Genomic DNA, 23,658 nt, shown 5'->3' with positions numbered 1-23,658 from the left:
GTAGAAGTTTCATGCTGAAACTATTGCCCCCAACCTATCCCCATATGTGGAAAAATTATCTTCTATGAAACCAGTCCCTGGTGCCAAAAAGGTTGGGAACCATGGCCCTGGAGCCTATCTCCTGCCATTCCTGTGAAGCCTCTGGATCTTCTCATCCTCTGCAACTTTTACCGCTTCTCCTCTGTTTTCTTTTTCCTTTTCTTTTTGGAGACAGCATCTCACTCTGTTGCCCAGGCTGGAGTGCAGTTGTGTGATCTCGGCTGCAGCCTAATCTCCCAGTCTGAGGTGATCCTCCCACCTCAGCCTCCTCAGTAGCCAGGACTACCAGAACACACTGCTACATCTGGCTAATTTTTGTATTCTTTGTAGAGATGGGGTCTGGCCATGTTGGACTGGTCTTGAACTCCTGAGCTCAAGCAATCAGCCCACCTCAGCCTCCCAAACTGCTGAGATTACAGAGTGAGCTACTGCACCCAAACTGTTTTCTTTACATTCCTCCCATAAATCCTAATTGTCAGAATCATGTTGATAATATATTTTAATTTGTCAAAAGAAAAAACACTTTGGAGACATCTGCCATCACCTGTTAAGGACTAAATATCTAAGAGAAGAGGAAGAGATAAGTTAGTGTAGCAATAATAAGTAAATGTCTTTCAACATATAAAACAAATATATATCATAGAGCTTCCTGAACAAATGATTGTAAAATCTTTGTGAAAGTTACCAGTGAAAATTTTGTTAATGTCATATCCTTCCAAAGTCAAAGATGCTTGGGGAACATCCCCCCAGATTTTGAACTCATAGGCTAGGCATGGTAGCTCACACATGTAATCCCAGCACCTTGGGAGGCTGAAGTGGGCAGATCCTCTGAGGCCAGGAGTTCAAGACCAGCCTGGGCAAGACAGTGAGACCCTATTTATACAAAAAGATATTTTAAAAATTAGCCAGATGTGGTGTTGTATGCCTGTGGTCCTAGGAACTTGGGAGGCCAAGGTGGGAGGATAACTTGAGCCTGGCAGGTCGAGATTGCAGTGATCTGTGATCATGCCACTACACTCCAGCCTGGGTGGCAGAATGAGGCCCTGTCTCAAAGATTGATTAATTAATTAATTAATTTAAAAAATAGAACTCGTGTATAATTTTTTATTAGTAACAACTAAAATATAATTAGTGAATAGTAGAATTCTTTATTAGTAACTACTAAATGCAGTTGTTTTATTAGAGACTTCTGAAATAGAATTTCTTTTTATATGTCTAAAACCATAAATGTGGGTCTCTGGCCATATTTAAACTGTTTCATGGTAGCTACCAGCAGCTGGGGGTCGGGAAGATATAGAAGTTGGACTGAGAATATTTGAGTTGAATTCCCAGGTCAGCCACTTAATGGTACCGTTACTTTTGACAAATCACTTCATCTCTCAGTTTTCATATCTGTAAATTAGGGATAATGATAACATTAGCTCAGGTCACTGAATAAGAGAAAACATGTGAAAACAGTTTATGTATTTTAGAAGCACATAGCAAATGCTAATTGCTGTTATTTCTTTTCTTTTCCTTTTTTTTTTTTGAGACGGAATTTCGCTCGTCACCCAGATTGGAGTGCAATGGCACAACCTCGGCTCACTGCAACCTCCATCTCCCGGGTTCAAGCAATTCTCCTGTCTCAGACTCCAGAGTAGCTGGAATTAAGGCACCCACCACCATACCCAGCTAAGTTTTGTATTTTTAGTAGAGACGGGGTTTCGCCATGTTGACCAGGCTGGTCTCGAACTCCTGACCTCAGGTGATCTGCCCACCTCAGCCTCCCAAAGTGCTGGGATTACAGGCGTGGGCCACCGTGCCCAGCCAAATTGCTGTTATTTCACAATACTGTACTGAGAAATTTAATACAGTGGCTAAGACTATGGGCTCAAAGTCAGACTGCTTGGATTTAAGTCTTACCTTCCTTCCCCAGTTACTAGATATGTGACCTTGGAAGACCTTTAATTTATCTAAGACTCAATCTCCTCACTAAAAAGCTATAATACCTATTGAAGCTCAAATGAGATAAGTAAAACAAAGCACTTGTAGCACTGTCTGGAAAATTGCAAAACACAGAATTATGCATCACGTAACAACATTTCAGTCAGTGACGGACCACAGTATAGTTCCTTAAGATTATGACGAGCTGAAAAATTCCAATGACTCAGTGATGTCTTAGTCATCGTGATGTCGTAGTGCAGCATGTTACTTACATATTTGCGGTGATGCTGGTGTAAACAAACCTACTGCACTGCTAGTTGTGTAAAAGTACAGCATGTGCAATTATTTATGTATGTAATATTTGATCATGATAATAAATGACTCTGATATCAGATTATGTATCTACTACATAAATACTATGTTCTATACTATTTAATTATTATTTTAGAATGTAATCCGTCTACTTAAAAAAGAAAATTCAACTGTAAGCCTCAGGCAGGTTCTTCAACAGGGATTCCAGAAGAAGGCATTGTTATCATAGGAGATGACGGCTCCAAGAATGTTATTGTCCATAAAGACTTTCCAGTGGGACAAGATATAGAGGTGAGAGACAGTGATATTGATGATCCTGACCTTGTATTGACTTAGGTTTAAGTATGTTTGTGTCTTAGTTTTTAACAAAAATGTTTACAAAGTAAAAAAAAAAAAAAGTCAAAACATTTAAAAATAGGCCAGGCACAGCCTATTTTTAATTCTGGCACTTTGGGAGGCCAAGGTGGGTGGATCACGAGGTCAGGAGTTCAAGACCAGCCTGGCCAACAAAGAGAAACACTCTTTCTACGGAAAGATACAAAAATTAGCCAAGTGTGGTGGTGCATGCCTGTAATCCCAGCTATTCGAGAGGGCGAGGCAGGAGAATTACTTGAACCTGGGAGGTGGAGGTTGCAGTGAGCCAAGATGGCGCCACTGCACTCCAGCCTGGGTAACAGAGCAAGACTCCATCTAAAAAAAAAAAAAAGTTAAAAATAGAAAAACATAGAATAAGGATACAAAGAAATATTTTTGTACAGTGAGTGCTATAATGTTTGTCTCTTTTTTTTAAGATGCAGTCTCACTATGTCACCCAGGCTGGAGTGCAATGGCACGATCACAACTTACTGCGACCTCCGCCTCCTGGGTTCAAGTGATTCTTCTGCCTCACCCTCCCGAGTAGCTGGGACTGCAGGTGAGCACCACCATGGCCTGCTAATTTTTGTATTTTTAGTAGACATGGGGTTTCACCATGCTGGCCAGGCTCGTCTCCATCTCCTGACATCATGATCCGCCCACCTCAGCCTCCCAAAGTGCTGGGATTACAGGTGTGAGCCACCGTGTCCAGCCCCAATGTTTGTATTTTAAGTATTATTGCAAGAGTCCAAAAATTAAAAAATTTAGGTTTATAAAGTGAAAAAGTTACAGTAAGCTAAGGTTAATTTATTATCAAAGAAAGAAAATTTTTTTCATAAATTTTAGTGTAGTCCAAGTGTCAGTGTTTATAAAATCTAGAGTACTGTGCAGTCACATCCTCCACCTTCACATTCACTCACCACTTACTCACTGTCTCAGCCAGAGCAACTTCTAGTCCTGCAAGCTCCTTTCATGGTAAGTGGCCTATGTAGGGGTGTACCATTTAAAATCTTTTATACTGCATTTTCCCTCTGCTTTGTTATATTTAGAAACATAAATACTTACCACTGTGTTACAATTGCCTACAGTATTCAGAACAGTAAGATGCTATACAGGTTTGTAGCCTAGGAGCAAAGGGCTATGCCATACATAGGTGTAGTCCTCTGTAGCATATATCTTAGTTGCAGTAAGGAAGGCGTGTAGTAGGCTACACCATCTAGGTTTGTGCACATATACTTTACGATGTTTGCACAGTAACAAAATTGCCTAACGATGCATTTGCCTAACGATGCATTTTGCAGAGTGTATCCCTGGTGCTGAGCAATGCATGACTGTGCTAATAAGTGTTCATTTCTTCATTAATTTACTCAACAAATATTTGTTGAGTGCCAGACTTATTCTAGAACTGAGAATACAATACAGAATACAGGACAGAAAAAGTCCTTACTCTCACATAGCATATATCTTAGTTGCAGTAAGGAAAGTTCTATCATAATTGCAAATAACAAAATAAACGTAAAACATATTTGGAGACAATAGCATGCTATAATGGAAATAAAGCAAGGCAAATGTCATAGAAGAACTTAGAACCTCTATTATTAGTAATCAGAAGCTAATCCCCCCCACCACTGCTCTTCCTTTTAAATCTACGTTGTTGAAGTGTTTCTTTCTCATGCACAGGCTCCACTTTGACTTAGAGAGATATAAACACTTTTAAGGCATTTCCCCTCCTAATGTCACATAAGAACAATAACACTCTCACACAACCTTGGAAATCCAAGCATCATATAATGAAGCATGGCTTGTAGTCACAGAAATGAACAGAGAACTCAGTATAAACACATTTAAACCTACCTAGGCTTTGGAAAGCCAATCTTTTATATATGGTATTCCAACATTTTCCAAATAAACACATTTATGAAACAACTACTACATGAAAGTCTCTCTAGGAGACATAAAGTGATATAAGAAAATAGTTCCTATTGTAAAGAAATTAATAGTCTAGTTGGAAGAGAAAAGATAATAATATGCTTAAAGTTAAATAACCTAAAAGACTTAATTTACATTTCAAAATAACAATAAAAATCAACTAATTACCAAATAAATTATTTGAATAGGTTAGTTCAAAAGAAACCTCAAAAGACAGAATAACATATCTAATTTGGATAGCCAAGAAAGTTGGCTTTTGAAGAACTGGGAGAAGACAGTATTTCAAGTGGAGAGTATAGTTTAAACAAATGTCTATTGACAGGTGAGTGTAAAAACATTTCAAATAGAGTGAGTATAACTATTTGCCTATAGAAAAATTCAGAAGAAGGCCGGGTGCAGTGGCTCATGCCTGTAATCCCAGCATTTTGAGAGGCCAAGGCGGGTGGATCAAAAGATCAGGAGTTCAAGACCAGCCTGGCCAAGATGGTGACACCCCATGTCTACTAAAAATACAAAAATTAGCCAGGCGTGGTGGCAGGTGTCTGTAATGCCAGCTACTTGGGAGACTGAGGCAGGAGAATCACTTGAACCTGGAAGGTGGAGGTTGCAGTGAGCCAAGATCACACCACTGCACTTCAGCCTGGGTGACAGAGCAAGACTTCATCTAAGAAAAGAAAGAAAAGAGAAGAAAAATTCAGAAGAAAAGGTAGAAATGTAGCTGAAAGACAGATGGCTTCAGGATATAAAGAAAAAGAAGATATATGCAGTAAAAATCTGCACCTTGAGAATGTTTATTTTGCCTGTCTGTAATGGTAAACAAAGAAATAAGGTGAAAAGGAAAAGTATGTAAAGAGGAAGGAAAGGAAAGGAAAAATATATTAGGAAAGTATTGTACATTATAAGGTGGAATATGGTGTTGCCATGAAATGGTCATTGTGTAGACTTTGTTGAAAGCTTGAGATATGTTTGTGACATCATGTTAAGTGGGAAAATCAAAACTATGATTTGATTCTATAACTGTGATTCTCTACTACCAATTAAAAATAGATCTGTATGCATGTTAATGAAGAAGACATTTACAAAGGTTATTAACAAAGAATTAAGAGAAACTAACAAGAAACAGTATGGCACCACTGGGCTAGTATCAGTGAAGGGCCAAAACCACCCGAGACCTGAAGGGGCACAGGAAGGGAGAGATTATGGGAACCCGGAAAGAGCTGTGGTGGAGAAAGGTTTACCAACAGAGGCTGTGGTCTTAGGTACAGACATGCAGCCGCTGCCTACCAATGGACCAGCAGAAAGAGAGGAGAATAAATACCTTCAATTGTCCCTCCTCTGACTCTAATCTCCTATTGATGCCTCCTGTAGATAGATTGTCCTCAAAGAGAGGCCCCCTGGCAAGGAAGCCTGAATACCACAGTCAAAGAGGTCTGCTTCAGCCTCCCTCACATGTCACCTATGCCTATTTGCTATGTTAACACAATGCTTCAAATGTTTTATTCAGTGAAGACAGCACAGTGAGTGACTCCATCATCAGTATTTCCATAGTATATTATATATAATCATTCGTCCCTCAAATATCAAGTTACAGAGTTAAGGACTGTTTGCAATGCTAGTCTCTGGAGAAACAAAGATGAATGACTTCTGCCCTGAAAGCTCACAGTCTAATGCGGGAAAACAAACATACACAGAAAAATGTGGTGAAAAGTATCTTCGAAGTACATGATGGTAAACACGGAAGTACAATGGTACGCTAGAGAGCTCAGTTTGGGTTTAGAAGTACAAAGGGGAGGTTAGGAACAGGAAGGAGAAAGGAAGCAACTCTGCCTAGGAGTTTCAGGGAAAGCTTCACAGAAGTGACTTTGGAGCTGAGTAATAAGGTATAAATAGAGGTTTTCCAGAAATGGAAGTGGGAGAAGAGCATCCAGATTGAAAGTCTAGCTTGTGCAATCATACAGTGTTTGAAAATTAGGGAAAGTGGAGTGTGAATCATTGCAGAGGACATCGAGGAGGGTTAGGTGGAGACAGGGAGAGAATGAGGCTAGAGAGGTAGGTCACACAGAGGGCCAGGTGATAAGGAGTCCCTGAGTGACAGACGCAAAAGAGCCATCTCCCAGGTCTTTTCTAGGAAGACTTCCATCACCCCGAAGGCAGGATGAGCCACCACTGTCCTTTCCACACTCTTCGTGCATTTCTCACAGCAGTCACTTTATTGTTTGAAACTATCTGTTCATGTTTTCATTTTTCCCACTAGATCATAAGTTCATGAAGGGCAGAAATTTGTATTCATCTTTGTGGTAACACATGGTCTGGCATATGGTAAGCAACAAAGAAATGTTGGCTGAACTGAGGGAGCCTGAGAAGTTCTTTCTGTTACAGAGTGTGTGGCGAGGGGTCTCCAAGCTTGTCTTTTTACCCCACCTAAGTACGGGTGCTGGTTTTTCTTTCTCCCCTTCCCTCTATGATGCCCCATCATTCTACCAAATATTCAAAGTTCTACCTGCCATCTGGAGGGCTTTGAGTCTTCTAGTGTTTGAAAGAGAGGTTTGTACTCAGCAGATAAATTGAAGAGAATAGCTGTTGTGCTTCCATTTCTCTGGGATTTTGATGTATTGAAAATGGTGAAGCAGGAAATCTAAATGCCTCCATGGGAGGGCTGGGGGTTATGGGTTAGGAGACTGTTGAAGCCCTGAGTGACGTAGAACCTGACCAGGTTTGAGTGGTAGGTAAAAATGTGAGGAGCTAATGAAAAAAGGGAAAGTATTCTCAGTCCTGAAAAAGGACAATCATCCATTTTCTCTGCTCTTTATTCTATGTTATTCAGTGATGCTAAAAATGTATGCAAACTCGTGCTGATTCCTTATTGTTGCTCCCCATGCAGTATAATGCCTGGAACATTTTAAACACCAGTTTTAGCATGGATTGAACTGAGTAGTTATAACCTAGCTCAACTCATCTCTCTTCTACCAGCCTACTAAGGAAAAGACCCATTTAAGCTTTTTCCTAAGAAAGATAACCTGCCATATAAACGGACTGTAAACAGTAAGTGTAAAATTTATCTCTTGCTTAGAACTGGCCATAATCACATCAATAGGTGCTATTAGAAACGTGTTATAAAAATGAGCTTTCTGAATTTCCTCCTTCATAAGTTGGGTAATATTTCTATTATGCTCAAGACTATGTTTGTATAGGACGTTCATTGCATAAGGACATGCAGCTGAGGGGCTACTTGAGGGCTCAATCCAGTCCAAATTCTATGCAGAAAGCCATGCCTATGAGTTGCATAGATCCAGAGAAGTCAGCTTTTTAAATCTGTACAATAGTTTACGTGGGCTCACAGCACCCTCTCTATCCTTTGCCTCTCTTTTGTTCCCTATTCTCACTGGCAAGGATGGACTGAAATCCTGATGACGATACTACCATTACTATCTTCATTACATTTTTGGTACACTGGTGTCCTCAAAAGATGGTCCCAAGGTAAAAATTACAATCTAAATCTTTATTGGAAGGTGTAATGCCAGAGTTTTACGAGTGAGGGAAAAGGAGAATTGAGGCATAGAAGAAAGAAAAATGGGTAAAACATGGTAAGTTGACCACAACTTCATAAGAAAACAGTCGCCTGTGCACAGTGGCTCATGCCTGTAATCCCAGCACTTTGGGAGGCCAAGGCAGGAGAATTGCTTGAGCCCAGAAGCTGGAGACCAACCTGGCCAACATAGCGAGCAACCTCAAAAATATTTGCCAGCCAGGTGTGGTGGCTCCTGGCTATAATCCCAGCACTTTGGGATGCCAAGGTGGGAGGATCCATCAAGCCTAGGAGTTCAAGACCAGCTCACCTCTATAAAACTAAAAAATTTTTAAAACTAGCTGAGTGTGGTGGTACATGCCTGTATTCCCAGCTATTCAGGAGGCTGAGGAAGGAGGATCACTTGAGCCTGGGAGGTTGAGATTCCAGTGAGCTGTGTTCTAACCACTGCACTCCAGCCTGGGCAGCAGAGTGAGATTCTGTCTCAAAAATTAAACAAATAAGTAAATGTATAATTTGTCTGTTTTATAAACAGGCCTTTAACAAAATATAAGTTTATTTCTTTTTTATGTAAAAGTCAAGGTGCCAGCAATTCAAGGCTGCTACGACAGTTCCGTGGTCTTCTGCAACCCAGGCTGCTCTCACTTTCCACTTCACTTATAAGTGTGGCTTTTGTCTGCATAGTCCAACATGGCAATTCAACGAACGCATCCACCTCTAAGCAACTGATCGAAGGAAACAAACAGGTGGGGAAGGAGAAAAGGGGTACCCTTTTCTTTCAATAGCACTTCTTAGAAGTTGCATACACCATTCTCTTCATAGTCCACTGTTCAAAACCTAGTCATATAGACACATGTAACTACAAAGAAGACTGGGAAATTTTGCTTTTTTCCTAGATAATCTTGTGTACAAATAAAAATCTGAAACTATTGGCCAGGCATGGTGGCTCACGCCTGTAATCCAGAACTTTGGAAGGCTGAGGTGGTTGGATCACAAGGTCAGGAGTTCAAGTCCAGCCTGGCCAAGATGGTGAAATCCTGTCTCTATTAAAAATACAAAAATTAGCTGGGCATGGTGGTGAACACCTGTAATCCCAGCTACTCAAGAGGCTGAGACAGAGAATATTGCTTGAACCCAGGAGGCAGAGGTTGCAGTGAGCCAAGATTGTTCCACTGCACCCTAGTCTGGGCCACAGAGTGAGACTCTGTCTCAAAAAAAAAAAAAAAAAAAATCTAGGACTATTGCCCTACAAGAAAGGGATCTTACAAGACAACTGGCCTTTGTGCCACAAGCCTGGACCACTCACAGCTCCCAAGAGCAAGCTAACAAAAGATTACAACTACTACATTTGTATCTCACAAAACTCATGTTGCGCACTGATTAAGGATGAAAAACAGTATTTTAAGTGTCTGCTCTATAACCAGCATTACTTGGAAGGGTTATATACAACATAGATACAGGATACTATCCTTGCTCTTAAGTATCCCTTCCCCACTGATTGGGGAAACAAACTTGAATTGCTAAAAATAAATTCAAGATAGCACATAATTTATTTTACGTGTATGTTACAATGGTAAGACCTTATGAAGAAGGAAACAATGTCTATGGATCCGTGTTCTTCAACTTCAGGAAATCCTCTATTCCCTTAACTCCCGGAATCCCCTTCCACCAGATCCTCACCGGCTGGGTCCTTCCCAACCTTCAGAAAAAGGTTCAATTGTCGCTTCCTAAGGGTGAAGCTACTCTATCTAAAATACTATTCTTTTCAAGCCTTTGAGGGCAGGGACATTGTCTTATTCATCACTGTGTCTTGGAGACCAGAGGTCCCCAACCCCTGGGCCACAGACCAGTACCAGTCCACAGCCTGTTAGGAAGAGGCCACAGAGCAGAAGGTGAGGAGTTGGTGAGTAGCAAAGCTTCATCTGTATTTACCACTGTTCCCCATCACTCACTTTACCACCTGAGTTCCACTTCCTGTCAGATCAGTGGTGGCATTAGCTTCTCATAGGAGCACAAACTATTATGAATGGTGCATGCGAGGGATCTAGGTTGCTCACTCCTTACGAGAACCTAATGCCTGACGATCTGTTAGTGTCTCCCGTCACCCCCAGAGGGGACAATCTAGTTGCAGGAAAGCAAGCTCAGGGCTCCCACTGATTCTACATTATGGTGAGTTGTATAATGATTTCATTATATGTTACAATGTAATAATAATAGAAATAAAGTGCATAATAAATGTAATGTGCTTGAATCATCCCCAAACCATCCCCCCGCCTAGTCCATCTTCATGTAACTGGTCCCTGATGCCGAAAAGGTTAGGGATCACTGTTGCTGGAGACCTATAATGCTGCCTGGCACATGGCAAGCATTCATAAATATTGCTTGAATGAATAAATACATATATAAATGAAGAATCCCCCGAGAGGAAAAGCCCATTGCTTTTATCAAGGGTGGCTTTTGTCTGCATGGTCCAAGATGCAATGCAGATGAGTGTGACCACAAGGATATTGTTTCCATTTCCAGGTAGGCTTTCAATGATAATCCTTTTTCTCTATCTCAGTCACATCCCTTTTCTGAGCCTCTCAACAGCAATTCTGAATCACTTATCCTTGAAGCCCCCAGACTTCACTTCTACTTTAGTGCCTGCACATGCACACACACACACACACACACACACACACACACACACACCAGCAGTCAGCAGTCAGAACCTTCATCTTCCCATTCTGGGTCATCTGAATATAGCCCTGTCTTCAATTACTGCCAAACTCAGACATAAACAAAACTATGCTCATGTCCTGCAGTTTTTAAGTCACTGCTCTGTCCCTCACCTTCATAACTAAGCTTCTCAAAGTAGTCTAACATCTCTCCTCCCTCATCTTTCCCTAACTCTTTACCTGTGGGGTTGATGTTCTGACTCAAGCCTTCATCATGCCAACCAAACAACCATCACCAAGACACCAGTGTTTCCGGATTGTCATATTCTAAGTTGCCAGCTTCTTACTAGACCCCTGTCATGCAGGCCAACCTCAAAACTGGCTTTGCACAGGAGAGAGTTCATAAATGAGCCAATAGAGTAAAGCAAAAGCAAGTTTATTAGAGAGACAGAGTATGGGAAAATGGCTGCTCTATAGACAGAGTAGTAGCAGCAGCAGAATCAGCAGAAGCAGCAGCCCTCATAGATTGCTGGCTAGCTATATAATGGCTATTCCTTAATTATATGCTAAATAAAGACTGGGTTATTTGTGAATTTTCTGGGAGTTCCTGGAACCGAGGGTGCCTCCTTTTTTGAGCCATATAAGTTCACTTCCAGGCGTTGCTATGGCATTTGTAAACTGTCATGGCGCTGGTGGGAGTTTCTTTTAGCATGCAAATGTATCATAATTAGCGTATAACTAGCAGTGAGGACAACCAGAGGTCCCTTTCATTGCCATCTTGGGTTTAGCTGGTTTCGACCAGTTCCTCTGCTGCAAACTGTTTTGATCAGCTCCTATTTTATGGAGCAGGCTCTTGCAGTGCTTGGAAAACACGTCCTGCTGATCTCCTACCTAACCATGGGTGGTAGTCATTCTCTTCTCCCTTCTCCCATGACAACTCTCTTTTCATTCTCCTCTGTTTCCTCTTTCTTCTCAGATTCCTTTGTTGTCTCTTCCTCCATCTACCTCTCCCCTGTTCATACTGGTGCTACCTAAGATCTTGTCCTCAGCCCTCTTCTCTTATTCTACTTACTGTGTGTCTACTACCCTATCATTAGCAGCCATCTACTAATTTATTTTGATTAATGACCTCACTACCAAACCCAGTGTCCAGACTTTTAGCAGGTAGCTGCTAACAATCTGACAACTCCTAGAAATCTCTAGTCCTCAAGTTTCAGGCAATATATATATATATATATGTGTGTGTGTGTGTGTGTGTGTGTGTGTGTGTGTGTGTATGTGTGTGTGTATATATATTATGTGTGTATATATATATAAAACATATAATTTATATATAATATATAATGTATGTATAACATGAATACATATATATGTGTAAATATATTACATAAATACATACGCGTGTGTATATATATGTGTGTGTGTGTATATATATATGTTTAACTGCCTAGTTGACATCTGCATCTGGATATCCTATGACACTTCTAATTCAGGATGTCCTAAATTATTATGTTATCCCCATTCCATCCCTAACCTGTTTCTTCTTTATTTTGATTAATAACCTCACTGCAAAACCAGATGTCCAAATTAGAAAACTTTCAGTCTTTCTAGTGTTCCTCTCTTTCACCAGCTCACTAAGTCCTTTACCCTCTTATCCATAAACGCCATTCTCCCCCGTGCCAGATCATCAGTCCCTCAAGGTAGGATTTATCCCATTCATCTTTGAGTATCCAGAGATTGTAAAGTTACCCAAAAAGGTAACAAGAAGGGAGAGGAGGAAGAGAGTACATTAAATAATTTTGATAATCAGCTCTTAAAGATATTCATGCATTCATTCAAAAATGTTTATCTGACTTTTAATATATATCAAAAAATTTATAATTTCCTTAAATTATTACCTCTTTTGTAAATGAATATTATTTGTCTGATTGGCTATAGCAGGTATGTGTATTAGTGTATAAAATCTAAACTCCTGGCCTTCTAATTTAAAATTGTTACTAGCAAACACTATTGTTACCATTTTACAGTAAGGTTCAGGATACAGCCAACAACCAGAAACCATTCATGAAAATGTTCAGTGAAAATTCTGTCTTTACAATGTGTGCATTGCATCGTTTAATTAGAAAAGAAATCTTGAAATATACCTGTTCCTGCAAAGTAATTCTGTCCACAAAATGGGCAAAGGGAGAGATTTCTCTTTTTGTACACCAACCTGTAATTTGGTGGGAGGGGTTTGGGCTATTTTAATTAATTATTGCAAATTAAATATTTCAACAACTTGAAGTGAGCCCTTAAAAGAAGGAAAAAATATACATAGCTCCCCTCTGCTAAAACTGCAGTTGATGATAGAATTCCTACTGTCTAATCTATAAAAATAAAACCCGACTTTTCAGCTAATTCTGTTTTCTTACACACACAAAAAAACAGTGCCACCCCAGTTAGATGCTTTAACATGCACGTTAATTTCTACTCACAGCTGTGGCAATTAGAGAGTGTACTTAATGGAGTGTCATGTTAATTGTTTTCAGAGTTAACCAATTTCTCTATTTAATTGTCAATTGATTAACCTATTGAAATGTTAAGTGACTCAGTTTCCTTCCAGAGTAAACAGCAGCGGCATATGGTAGCTTCATCAGCTGAAGGCAGCACTCATTTGCTTGAATTCAGTGTGCTGGTATTTTTCTACACCTCCCTGAGCTTTTAATTAGATGAGGCGATGTTACATGTATTTGTCTGCTGGAAAGGTTATCAGTGCCATAGCTGACCTGCAGAGGCAAGGTTGAGTCTAGCAGCTTTAATAGAAATGGTTTTCAGCTATGACTGTTGTACTTGATTGCATTGTGATGTTAATTAACTCAAGACTGCTTTCTTCAGAGAGAGAGAGAGAGAGAGAGAGAGTCTTTCCGTCTTTCCTGTAGCACTAACTAAGCAATGAGATGTTTTCTGTCATATATATTCACTTATTAAGTACTCACTGGATTCTAATAAGCATGCAAATAGTCAAGAGTTTCTTTAGGCTAATAACACACTACTCAGATTGTGGTGCCGTTAAATAAATACAATGATCTTTGCCTGTAGCACATTTTTCACAGAAAAAAAAAAAAAAACAGCTCCTTTTGGTAGAATTTTGCTCCTTTATTTTCCTGGTGTGTCATGCCAAGGAATCATTACAACTACACAATAAAAATTATTATTATTTTTTTCAATTTAAGCGCAGTTGACACCACATAGGGTTGAGAGAATCAGGCAGACTTGGATTTGGAGGCATTTTCCAACATTCTCGTTAAAGATCACTGTTTTAGTACCCAAATTAATGTAAGATCCTAGTGGTGAGCTATTAACTCAGCCTTCTCGTCTCTTGCACACGGTTTTCTGACTCGGAGTGTGTGTCACTTGCATGTGTGTTTTTACTGTACCGCACTATTCTTTAATTACAAGACAATTGCCTCAACTGAGCCGGCATTATCATCCTTGATAATGCTGGTAGCAGGCAACTGAGACAAAATGATTCCAAACCTATGTTGTGTTCAATAGTTCTTTAGAGGATTTCTCTCTTCATAGTTCTGGCTCATTCATGTTTGATTCAGCACATTTGTTCTTTAAAAAAGGCATAGCTTAGAAGAGTTTCAGGGTGGGTTAATAACTCAACTGAAAATGGCTGCTCGCATTGTAAAAGCTTGTTCCTGCAGTTGCTTGAGGCTTTCTTCAGTTTTGCCGCTCTGCAGCTTCGGCCCAGTTGGTAAACAGCTTAAGTCCAGACATCTTTTCATTCTCTGAGCAGCGGATTGAAGTAAAAATGCATATAAGTGGCGACTGACTGGCGCTGGCCTAACAATAGCCTGTAACATTATGCAAGGGTATTTACATAGGAATAAGGCCTTACTAAAGGAGATGGGGCAATTAATGGTGTGGGCCACACATATAAGGAAAGTTTGTCCAATCTTTTCCTCAATAAAGATCTTTTGTAAAGTGCTATGGAAACTCATAGTGGCCTCGAAGAGATTAAGGGTAGGACTCTTCTAGGACTTTCAAATATATTTATATGTGTGTGTGTGTGTGTGTGTGTGTGTGTGTGTCTGTGTGTAATCTTTAAAAAGCTAAATGGTATTAAATAAATGCTCAGGAAAGAATATGAATTTTTTGTTTTGTTTCGATCATTTTAGATGGTTTCTCCAACCCTGTAAAAGAAGGCAGTTCAGGCCGGGTGCAGTGGCTCACACCTGTAATCCCAGCAATTTGGGAAGCCAAGGCAGATGGATCACGAGGTCAGGAGTTCAAGATTAGCCTGGCTAAGATGTTGAAACCCTGTCTCTACTAAAAATACAAAAATTAGCGGGGCATGGTGGTGGGCACCTGCAATCCCAGCTACTCGGGAGGCTGAGGCAGAGAACTGCTTGAACCCGGGAAGTGGAGGTTGCAGTGACCCAAGACCGCGCCACCGCATTCCAGCCTGGGCGACAGAGTAAGACTCTGTCTCAAAAAAAAAAAAAAAAAAAGGCAGTTCATATTTTCAGTTCTCTTATCTTCCTTTTCCATTTATGGTGATGTTTACCGAAGAGAGAATCGTTCTGAGATAGATAAGTTCTTGAGTTATCTTCCTTCCCTGTTTGAAATTGAAGCATCATTTTTTAAATATTTGAAAAGTTTTGCTGTCCTTATTTCAATTCATGTTTATGAATGGGAGAAAAAAATTGTCTGGTGGCGTGGGCTAAGGGGAAAGTCCCAGGGCTTGCACAATGAAATGAACAGCTGCCAAAACAAGGAGGAACCCGAAAGAAAACGCAAGGTTGTGTCCTAGGAAAATGTGAAAACATTGATGAAAACCTAGCCCTTTTTTGGGATATGTATCTTAATAGAATAAATATCTCGTTAGCCCAGATAAAAGTTAAAAAGTCAAATGCTTAAATTATTTCCAACCAGTACTGTCCCAATACTATCGCCAATGATTTTGGAGGGGGGAATGGGAGTGGGAAGAATGGAAAGTCCTCATTCTACCCCAACCCTGAGCTCACCAGTTGCAGCGGTGAAAGACAAATCTGGGGTAGATCTTTCACGTGGTTTCATTCTTATCAAAGCCTCCCCATCTGCTTCTGCCCTTCGCCAGATAGCCTTATTGTTTTTGTTTCTTTGATCAGAATATTTTTGATAAAGTATCATCAGCATTTAAAAACAAGAGACAGAAGAATATTACTCTTTGGATAATCCAATCCCTGTTTATGTGTTTCGTGACCAATTAGAGCATCTACTGTGTATGTTAAGCAAAGCCCTTCAGCTTCTTTCTTTTTAAATGTTTTATCTCACTCAGAGGACATTTTTGAAGAAAGCAGAACTTTGGCAGGGAGTGTTTGAGCTCTGTTTGCACTTTCTAGTGAAACTGTTCTTACTTCCAAAGTTGTTTTTCATCCCATTTCCTCATTTATAGCTGGTTCATGAAATTCATGTTCATATGGGATCAGGGAAATAAAATCTTAATGTGATAACGCATAAGCTTCGGGTGTCCGTGCGCGCGCGCGTGCGCGCGTGTGTGTGTGTGTGTGTGTGTGTGGTGTGTGGCGTACAGAGAAAGTGATTTCAGCTGCAGCCCTGTCAAGCAGGCAGAAATCAATGTCTCATTCAGGACTATTGATCAGTACTAAATTAATTAGACTCCAAGGCTTATGGCAGTTGATAAGACAACTTGTTAATTTGGTCAATGATAGTGTTTTCCCTAAAGCAGCAAATACCCTCTTCTTTAGAAAAGGCATATCTAATAGTTGCTGCCAGTTTTTTTTCATCTTTCTGGTTTTCTTTTCTTTTTCTGGGAAAGGGGTAGTAAGGAGGAGGGTTTGTGTGGGAAGGAGGGTGTTGGGGGAGCTCAGTGGGCAAGGGAGTGCTGTAAAAATGCAGATGCTGAGGCGACAGTGTGGAATATGCATTAGCCCACTTCCATTTTGGTTCCCTTGCCTAACACTGTAGTTTTAGGATGAAAAGAATGCAGCAGCCAGATTATAAGCCGAGACCTTGATTTCCTATAGGGCTTTGGCCACGTAAGGCCACTCCAGCCCTACAAGGATGTTCATTTGGAAGGGGGCTACTTCCTAAACCTTCATTTAGAATTGACTGATACAGATTGCTTTTGCCTTTCATTGAAACCTGCAACAGTGATGGTCATAGTCAATAACAAAGACTTCGGCCCCTGTCGGTAATGCAAACTGTGAATGGAATGAAGGTATCCCAGAATGCCCTGAACATGGGGCAGTACTTCCTGCTGGCTTAGAAGGACAAAAGGACAAAGCCCGGGAGTGTAGGGGTCCCACCAACAGCTCTTGGAGGCAACAGCCTGCTATCAGCAGCACTCCAACCCTCTGAGAATGCTAATAAGCTAGTGAAGAGCTCAGCTTTCTTGCCATAATTCTATAGCGTGGTTGAGGACCCCATAGTGCTCACTAAATAAAGACAACTAATTGAGAATTTTTTGCACATTTTGCCCAGGGGACTTGTTGTTCATTCGATTCTTTGGGGAGAATGTACCCCTACCGACAAGAGTAGCTGATTGTTTTGGCAGCCTCATGTTACTCTTCCCTGGGTCTAAGACTGACTTTCGAAGTATGACAAAAATGTTTAATTTTGATTTTTTTAATTACATTGCTGGGAATTATTTTAGATCTTGAAGAATAGGCGTTCCAGTGTTCATCTTAAAAAAAAAAAAAAAAAATCCTGGCAGAGTTTTTGTATTAAAGCCCCATTTTTTTTCTTTTTTTTTTTTTTCTCTTAAATTGTATTTTCTGTGGTGAGGCCTACATTTTTGTGTCTGCAGGTGACACGTTGATTGAAACTAAAATTAATAAATCAGCTGAAAAGCTCACACCTACAGCTCACAGCAGGGCCTGGAAAACACATTTATAAAGGGAGCTTTATGCCCTCATATAAAGAAGGAATAAATTACAGAAGCACTTGTTGCCCTGGGACTTGGTTTTGCTTTGCAATCTGGTATCTTATTTTTTTGGAGGCTTATTGTTAATCAACAGGTTCCTAGTTGCTTTAGCAGGTGACTTTGCTATTTATCTCTTATTTGACCATTATAGCATATTAATGAGGAGGCTTCTAGATGTGACTCTGTCTTCTGACCAAGGAATTAGTTTAAAGGTGCACTTTTTACTCAATGGCTTGCAGTTAGCCATGTTGAGGACCAAATGCAAAGTAGCATTTTCTGCAGCTTGTATGGTATTAAGGAGTGTTTTACTAACATCTGTGTCTTACTGTGCTTTTCTTCTCTCCTACACTTATTTCTTCACCATGGAGGGCAATTATGGAACTTACCAGTCTCTGTTCATTTTTTTTTTAACAAAATAGAATTACATATAAATAACAAAATGATATCCTTTCTTATTAATGTGCACCGTTATCTTAATTAAACAATGTCAATGTTCTTTGGAGGTGTGTTCTGAATTAAAATGTATGATTTGGGAAGGCAAGAGGTTCAACAGTTCTCACCAGAACTAGATTAATAAATGTCATTACTAGTGCAGGAATTTAACCATCACGTTTCCCTTTAGAGGCTGAGGTAATTGGAAATGTTTAAGCTTGACAAAAGAAAGAAGTAAATATACCTATGGGGGTAGTTTAGAAATATAAAGACGGACTGAGAATTTAAGTCTTAAATTTGTAATTACAAGGATATCTGAAGCACATAATGGTGCAAAGCAGCTCAGACAACCCCATATAGGAGAAGAACTGCTTTGTCCCCAGTCTGCAGATATTTCAAAGAATATCCTCTGGCACAAAATTATGATTTTTATTCATTTCTTTTCAAATCTTCAAGACAATTTGGTTCACACCTCAAATATCCATGCTGTCTTCCTTCTAAACCTAAGAAATGTCAAGTCTGTGTCTTTCCTATTTTTAACTTTACAAAATTAAGGGTTTCTGCCAACTGGGGTATATTTGATGTCATTGTCTGTCTTACCTTTCAGACTAAGTCCTGAAGTATCTTCATTCTGGAGGTGAAGGCCAACATCGTCATCTCTTTCATTAAGAAATTTTCTGAAGGCTGGGCACGGTGGCTCAAGCCTGTAATCCCAGCACTTTGGGAGGCCGAGGAGGGTGGATCACGAGGTCAAGAGATCGAGACCATCCTGGTCAACATGGTGAAACCCCGTCTCTACTAAAAATACAAAAAAAAAAAAAAAAAATTAGCTGGGCATGGTGGCGTGTGCCTGTAATCCCAGCTACTCAGGAGGCTGAGGCAGGAGAATTGCCTGAACCCAGGAGGCGGAGGTTGCGGTGAGCTGAGATCGTGCCATTGCACTCCAGCCTGGGTAACAAGAGCGAAACTCCGTCTCAAAAAAGAAAGAAAGAAAGAAAGAAAGAAAGAAATTTTCTGGTCAGGTTTCATGAGGCAAGTTAGAGGTATTAGTGAAAAAAGTTGAATGTTAATCACAAGAATGCATGAGTGTGGACATTAACAGGACTTTCACACTTGCCATTATTTTTGAAACATTTGTCCTTAAAAATACATATTAACAAAAAATCATCAGGGTTATCCTAGGGCTGTAATATTAGGCCACTCTCATAGATGAGGACAACTGGAAATACTACTGTCCTTTTAAAAGGGTTATCCAAGTAACCAGTTTAACCACTGGAATTACACTACCAAGCTGACCATTTCATAAGAAGCAGAGGAACCCTTATCTGCTCCAAAACAACACTGTTACCTGGAATCTGGATCCTCATTCTAGATTTATTTGTTTGGGCTAAAAAGCTAGAAGACTTTGGTGAGGGTTGCTCCTGCCCACCTCCAACAACCCCCCCCCCCCCCGCCACCCACCCCACACACAAATCGTTGACGGAAGTCTTGTTTATCTTTTAAAACTGGGGAAGAGGTCAGGCGTGGTGGCTCACGCCTATAATCCCAGCACTTTGGGAGGCCGAGGCGGGTGGATCACGAGGTCAAGAGATCGAGACCATCCTGGTCAACAAGGAGAAACCCCATCTCTACTAAAAATACAAAAATTAGCTGGGCATGGTGGTGCGCGCCTGTAATCCCAGCTACTCAGGAGGCTGAGGCAGGAGAATTGATTGAACACAGAAGGTGGAGGTTGTGGTGAGCTGAGATCGTGCCATTGCACTCCAGTCTGGGTAACAAGAGCGAAACTCCGTCTCAAAAAAAAAAAAAAAAACTGGGGAAGAAAAAATTCTTTTCTACACTGCACAATAACAAAACTTATGCTCCAGTGACACAAAATTGACTGCTTTAAGTCTTTATGTACCTCTGGCAAGCCTGTAATCCCAGCTACTTGGGAGGCTGAGGCACGAGAATCGCTCCAACCTGGGAGGTGGAGGCTTCAGTGAGCCAAGATTGTGCCACTACACTTCAGCCAGGGCAACCAGAGAGAGACTCCATCTAAAGACACACACCCCTTACATTAAAAGAAATTGAGGAAGTGGCTAGTGCATTCTAAGAACAGTCAGGTTAATTTTTTTTTTTTAATAATTGTACTACAAATTCTTAGAAAACAAAGTTTGTACCAGAGTGTTGGAGTCTGCGGCTGCTCTAGCATGTGTTTACAATGAAGGATAGTACTGTTAGAGAACTTTCCCCTCCCCCAGTTCTCCCTCAAGTACTTCCAGCCAGGGAGGTTTTCAGCTCTTTTTGTCTTTTACAACTTAAGCAACATCAGACACATTTCTGCAATGCATATGCAGATTTTACCTCTTGTTACTTTCTCTAATGAACGTTCACTTAATCAATTTGACAGTAGCCTTTATCCCCCAGGCCCCTTCGTCCCCGCAGACTTTTTTTTCCACATCTACTAAGAAAGTTTTTAGGGAAAAAAAAAAAGTGTTAACAGATTCAAGGGGGCATTAGCGACATGAAATGGTAGCTGGCCTAAGTGGGGTGACTCATGAGGCTTCTACCACCAGTTCTGTCCAGCTTCTGAAAAGAGGAAGCTGGTCTGCCGAGATTATGAGGTAGCATGTATTTTTATTGCCAGTAGAAAATGATTCTTTTTGTTTATTTGTTTGAGACAGGGCCTCACTCTCTCACCCAGGCTGGCATGCAGTGTTGTGATCTCGGCTCACTGCAACCTTCACCTCCTGGGCTTCGGTGATTCTCCCATCTCAGCCTCCCAAGTAAATGAGACCACAGTTGCATCCAACCAAGTCTAGCTAATTCTTTTTTTTGTGTGTAGAGACTGGGTTTTGCCATGTTGCCCAGACTGGTCTCGAACTCCCGAGTAATCGGCCTTCCTTGGCCTCCCAAAGTGCTGGGATTACAGGTGTGAGCCACCATGCCTGGCTGATTGTTACAATTTAACCACACTTGAGTACATTTTTCATAGCCCCCTACCTTTATCTTGCCAAGAGCACTTTTAAAAATTTTATCCAAGAGACTATCTTGCTACAAGACACCAGGAACTGACCCACATTGGCATTCTCCCATGACATTGCCCAGCAGGGTATCCTAGATCATCTGAGCAGTCTTGATCTTGCTCATTGCCTTTCCTGCCTGGGATTGAGAAGTGCAGGGGCAGAGGGCAGGTGGGCTTAAATCTAATGTTGTTCAATCTTCCTAGCCAATGGGTGATGATACCCAAATCCTGGGAGTGTGTTCTCTCTGTCTCTCTCTTCTCTCTGTCTCTGTCTCTCTCTTCTCTGTCTTTGTCTCTGTCTCTCTCTCTTTTCTCTGTCTCTCTCTCTCTCTTCTCTCTTATCTCTTTTGAGATAGGGTCTCGCTCTGTTGTCCAGGCTGGAGTGCAATGGCACAGTCATAGCTCACTGCAGCCTCGATCTCCTGGCCTGTGAGCCTCCCATCTCAGCCTCCCAAGTAGCTGGGACTACAGGAATGTACCAGCACTCATGTTTTGTTGTTGTTGTTGTTTGTTTGTTAGTAGAGATGAGGTCTCACTGTCTTGCCCAGGCTGGTCTCCAACTCTTGAGCTCAAGCAATCCTCCTGCCTTGGCCATTGTAAATGCTGAGATTACAGGTGTGAGCCATGGTGCCCAGTCTTTTTTATTTTATTTCTTTAAGAGCTGAGGGGTCTCACCATGTTGCCCAGGCTGCTCTCCAATTCCTGGAATCAACTGATCCTCTTGCCTCAGCCTCCTAAGTAGCTGGGATTACAGGAATGAGCCACCATGCCCGGCCGCAAATCATGGGGGTTCTTAATTATATTCTCAACTCAACCTCAACCTGAATCTGCTGCTGGGTGATAGAAGATAACATATCGCCCAGCTGCTGGGATTTAGCAGGTTTTCAAGAAACAAAGAAAAAGAAAAAGTGAGTTCTGCCCTTCTCTTGTCTCCAGCCAGATCGTGGGTAGAAGCAGCATCCACGAAGCTTGCTCAACCCCTCCTCTGGCCCTTCCAGCAAAATTCATGTCCTTAGCCTTAGCCGGTTTTACAGCTCACTCACTTGGCTCTCTTTCACTTTAGCAGAGCCAGGAAAGTACCTGTAGCCAGAGAAAAGGAGAAGGCCCCCACTGACCCCTGCTCCACCCTCGTTCTGTGCTGGATCAGTCTAGTTTTGCCTTTCCTGATGACTCACCCGCCGTCTCCCTGACTTCCATCCAATAGGCCCTACTGCCAGCCAATTGTTCACCTAGGTTCAAATGGAGAGAAACTTGGTTTTAAGACAATCCGGGTCTGGTCTGTACTCAGAGGTTATCACTTACGTTTGTTAGGTCTCTTACAGTTCTTTTTTCTTTTCTTATTATTTATTTAGGAGATGGAGTTTCACACTGTCACCCAGGCTGGAGTGCAACGGGGTGATCTCGGCTCACTGCAACCTCTGTCTCCTAGGTTCAAATGATTCTCCTGCCTCAGCCTCCCGAGAAGCGGGATTACAGGTGCCTGTCACCACGCCCAGCTAATTTTTTTTGTATTTTTAGAGACGGGGTTCGCCATGTTGGCTAGGTTGAATTTCTGACCTCGTGATCTGCCAGCCTCAGCCCCCAAAGTGCTCGGACTGTAGGTGTGAGCCACCGCGCCTGCCGCTCCTGTCTTTTTTCGTTGTTGTTCAAGGTAAGAGTCTATACAACCGGTTGCCTGCCTGCCCTAACTTGAGTGCCTGTTCTACTTAGGCAGATTCTGTTCTGTCAAGAGAGTCTCCAGCTGAGAGTCCTCTGAGGTCTGGGAAGGAGTACCACTTTAGAGTTTACGGCCCCGCTTTTGTGAGGATACCTTGAATTCTAAGGACTGCACCGACATTTCAAGAAATGCTGAAGAGGCCGGGCGCGGTGGCTCACACCTGTAATCCCAGCACTTTGGGAGGCTGAGGCGGGTGGATCACGAGGTCAAGAGATCCAGACCATCCTGGTCAACATGGTGAAACCCCAGCTCTACTAAAAATGCAAAAATTAGCTGGGCATGGTGGTGCCAGCCTGTAGTCCCAGCTACTCGGGAGGCTGAGGTAGAAGAATTGCTTGAACCCAGGAGGCAGAGGTTGCAGCGCCATTGCACTCCAGCCTGGGTAACGAGTGAACTCCGTCTCAAAAATTTAAAAAAAAAAAGCTGAAGAGTCTGAGTGACGTTATCAGAACTCAACGCTCCGGGTTAGAAAAGCAGAATGCAGGCCTTACTCCAAGACCTATTTAACCAGAATCTGCATTTTAACAAGATCACCAGGTGATTCATATGCACATTTCTTTAATCACCTGAGGGTTGCTGCCGAGGCAAGCAAATAGAGTACACTTGTGGATTCTTCAAATTCATTTTCTTTTATTCACGATCCCTAGTGAGCCAGGGAGGATGTGGGGTTTGGGTTGGAGGGGAAAGTGAGGTACGAAGAACAGTGGGAATCAGCAGGAGAGAACATTTCCATTACTACTAACCTCGTTTTCTAAACCTTTTAGCACATACAAAATGTAAAGTTTATGCTGTGAGGTCCCTATTCCTCCTGGAAATAATTTGGAATTTGATCAGACTCGCCTCTCCTTT

At 41.4% G+C, this 23,658-nt stretch overlaps 1 protein-coding gene across 6 annotated transcripts in view; it reads right to left on the bottom strand.

Moving 5' to 3' along the window:
- Window positions 1-23,658, bottom strand: part of LOC100894837 (uncharacterized) — a 140,377-nt gene that overhangs the window by 35,252 nt on the left and 81,467 nt on the right. Inside the window, exon 2 of one of the 6 annotated variants that reach the window (XR_008474409.2) lies at window positions 18,686-18,883. The exons of the other annotated variants lie outside the window; for them this stretch is intronic. The gene's annotated coding sequence lies outside the window, so the exon portion shown is untranslated. The remainder of the gene's footprint in view (window positions 1-18,685; window positions 18,884-23,658) is intronic. 6 annotated transcript variants of the gene reach the window in all.

Source organism: Callithrix jacchus, chromosome 8 (genome assembly GCF_049354715.1).
Source record: "Callithrix jacchus isolate 240 chromosome 8, calJac240_pri, whole genome shotgun sequence".
In the NCBI taxonomy this organism is placed as follows: domain Eukaryota; kingdom Metazoa; phylum Chordata; class Mammalia; order Primates; family Cebidae; genus Callithrix; species Callithrix jacchus.
The sequence above is the reverse complement of the archived record's forward strand: the minus strand, read 5'-3'. Positions and strand labels throughout refer to the sequence as shown.